This window comes from Erithacus rubecula, assembly GCF_903797595.1.
Source record: "Erithacus rubecula genome assembly, chromosome: 24".
Taxonomy (NCBI): domain Eukaryota; kingdom Metazoa; phylum Chordata; class Aves; order Passeriformes; family Muscicapidae; genus Erithacus; species Erithacus rubecula.
The window spans coordinates 3,172,456-3,175,343 of NC_136676.1; the positions used below are offsets into that span (position 1 = coordinate 3,172,456).

The following is a 2,888-nucleotide window of genomic DNA, read 5'->3' on the forward strand; positions in this document are numbered from 1 at the left end:
GCGCTGGGGAGGTTTTATACCCCATTAATCCTGATTGACAGTTCAAGTGTCGGGGCGATTTCACTACTGTTCCTGGGAGTGGCTCTGCTCTGCCCTCCCCCGCCGGCCGCGCCACCGGCTCGCTGCGCCCGGGCTGGGGCTGCCGGGGCTACCGGGGCTGCCGGGGCGGGCAGCGGGGCCAGCGGGGCCAGCGGGCTACTGCGGGCACCCTGGGGCTGCCGGGGCTACCGGGGCGGCCAGCGGGGCCAGCGGGGCCAGCGGGCTAATGCGGGCACCCTGGGGCTGCCGGGGCTACAGGGGCAGCGGGGCGGGGAGGGGGGCCAGCGGGCTACTGCGGGCACTGTGGGGCTATTACGGGCACCCCGGGGCTATTATGGGCACCTTGGGGCTACTGCGGGCACTATGGGGCTACTGCGGGCAGCTGGGGCTATTACGGGCACAATGGGGCTACTGCGGGCACCTTGGGCTACTGCGGGCACTCTGTGGCTAGCTGCAGAGACCCTGGGCCAGCTGCGGGTATGGGGGGCAAACAGTGGGCACACTGGGCTTGCTGTGAGTGTGCTGGGCTCATGCCACGCTGGACCTGTTCCATGGGCTCCTGCCGTGTGGATGGAGCTGTGGCTATGCTGGGCTAGCTCTCGTTGCCCTGGGCTCTCTCAGGCTGCCCTGGGCTCACTGCGTGCTGTGCTGGGCTCACGGCAGGAACCCAAGGGCTCTGTCACCCAGCCGGGCAGCCCCTGCCTCCCCCTGACCTGCATGCAGCAGGGAGGTGCCCTGGTCTGACCCGAGTCCAGGGAAAAGCAGGTCCAGGAAGAATCAGGGCTGAGTTCAAGGAGCCATCTGTGCCCAAGATCAGCTGGTGTGTGTCAGCTGAACCCAGCTGAGGCTGATAATCAATATCTACTACCAGTGTTTTTCTGCATGATGTGACACCTCATGGATTTTCTGTGCTGGAAGATGCTTGCATTACTGAAAACTTGGATTTAGCAGTGAGCAGTGAGAAAGGCAAGCTCTGAATGACACAGGGAGACTAGAGTGATTTCTTCCAAGACATTTTGTCCAGTGATAAGGGCATAGCCAGAAGGTCTCCACAGGATTTCCAACTCTGTTGCAATAGGGGAAAGAGCAGAGTGTGTTACAGCAGGTCCCCCAGGTCCCTGGCTGTTTGCACTGTCAAGCATTAGACAGATAAGTCAGGATTTCAGTTGTACAGATGAAGCTTTTCTGGGGAGGCTGTAACTGCACATTCATGCCCAGCCAGGAGCTGTGGCAGCAATCAGAAAAAACCCAAAATGCAAAGCTTTGAGGATACCAAAAGATCTCAAGGATATCAAACCTCTCAGTGTTGTCTTCACAGATGGGCTGGAAGGAAATTCGGGTTTTTAGCTGCAGGTATCACTAGGATTAATCAAAATGAATCCAGTCCACAGGTTCACTCAGGTCTGGAGCCAGATGCACTATCCTGGGAAGCCATCTAGAGGTAGACACTGGAATTAAGGGAAAATTGCACTTAAAAACATCCTCAAACTTCTTCACATCTCTAGTTACTAAAACACCACTCAATGGACGCTTGAATCTAAGCATCTGTGTGAGAGAGAGAGGTGAGTTTGCACGCTGAATCCCTTTAAAACTGGACTCACTTTTCTTCTTTGTACTCAAACAGGTATTTTTGAAAGCAGGAATTCAAAGTGGCCATGTGGTAACAGGGTGTTCAGGGTTTTTTTTTTTTGTGAGCAAAAAGAAGGCAGCCAAGTTCCTGGTGCCCCCCATTCCAACAGCTATAGCACACATAGATTTTTAAAAATAAAAATATGAAAAATATTACAAATACCTAAATCCTTGCATTTCAGCTCTGTTAAAAGTCCCACAAAAGTTTTAAGGAAGGAAATAAAATTGAGAAGAGAAACTTGCACAGTTTTTGCCCTTAACTGCCAAGTTGCCTGATATGAAATAATCCATATGACTGTCACTGCATAATCACAAAGTGTCAGGAGAGAGGGTTTTGAAGAGAAGATGGAGCTGTACATACTGTCAGCATCAGTGAGTGCTCCCTAACTCACCTGGGTGTGAAACAACCAGAGCATTTCCATGGCCTGTTGGCAGTGTTTAGCACCTTGGAGTGTTTTTACAGTAATACCTCTGGAAATGCAGCTCAGGGAGGCACCTGGTGTTACAATTTTCCTCTGAGTTCAGCAGAGAGAGAAATTACCCAGAGAACTCAGTGTCTGGCTTAAGCAGGAATGACTCAGTGTCTGGACTGGGAACAAATATAACAACTTTCTGGTATGGAAACAAGGAGCAGTGTTGAAAATGAAAGGATATGAACTCCATCAAAGTATGTTTGGTTTTTCGATTCCTGAGTTCAGTCTCTTTATGCTTAAAGCACCACAGACACATTTAAAATAGAAAACACATCAATATTACACAGTTAACTTGTTTAGATTTAAAAGAAAATTCATTATTAATGTAAAACATTTGCAAGTCCTTTGAAACCAGGAGGAATGGAATAACCTTGTGAACATTTATTTCATGTATTTGTTTCCAGCTTGAATGGAAGTGTTTGAAGAGATTTTTTTATTCATTATGATTTTGACCTATGTAAAAGTTGCTGCCAAATTTGGATTGGGAGTTAAAAGACAGTTCTACATATATAACATTTTCATAACCTGCTTTTCACATTTCATTAAAGTATGAACTATTTTACTTCTTTACTGCTTTAGATTTACCTTGAAGCAGAGGAAACTAGTAGATGCCACATTGTACAAACTTACAAAACATAAAAAAGCAAAAGTAGATTTATAGTAAAACTGTAGTTAGTGCATCTTGCATGTAGTAAATAAAAACTACAGGGAAGTTATTTTAAAATTCATGTAATTCAACCAAAAAGG

At 47.9% G+C, this 2,888-nt stretch overlaps 1 long non-coding RNA gene across 1 annotated transcript; it reads right to left on the reverse strand.

Moving 5' to 3' along the window:
- Positions 1-1,032: 1,032 nt before the first annotated feature.
- On the reverse strand, positions 1,033-2,492 carry LOC306812021. The gene is made up of 3 exons (XR_013776777.1): positions 2,061-2,492; positions 1,337-1,487; positions 1,033-1,105 (listed from the first exon to the last, which is right to left on the reverse strand). It is a non-coding gene; the product is annotated as an uncharacterized lncRNA (long non-coding RNA).
- Positions 2,493-2,888: the final 396 nt, after the last annotated feature.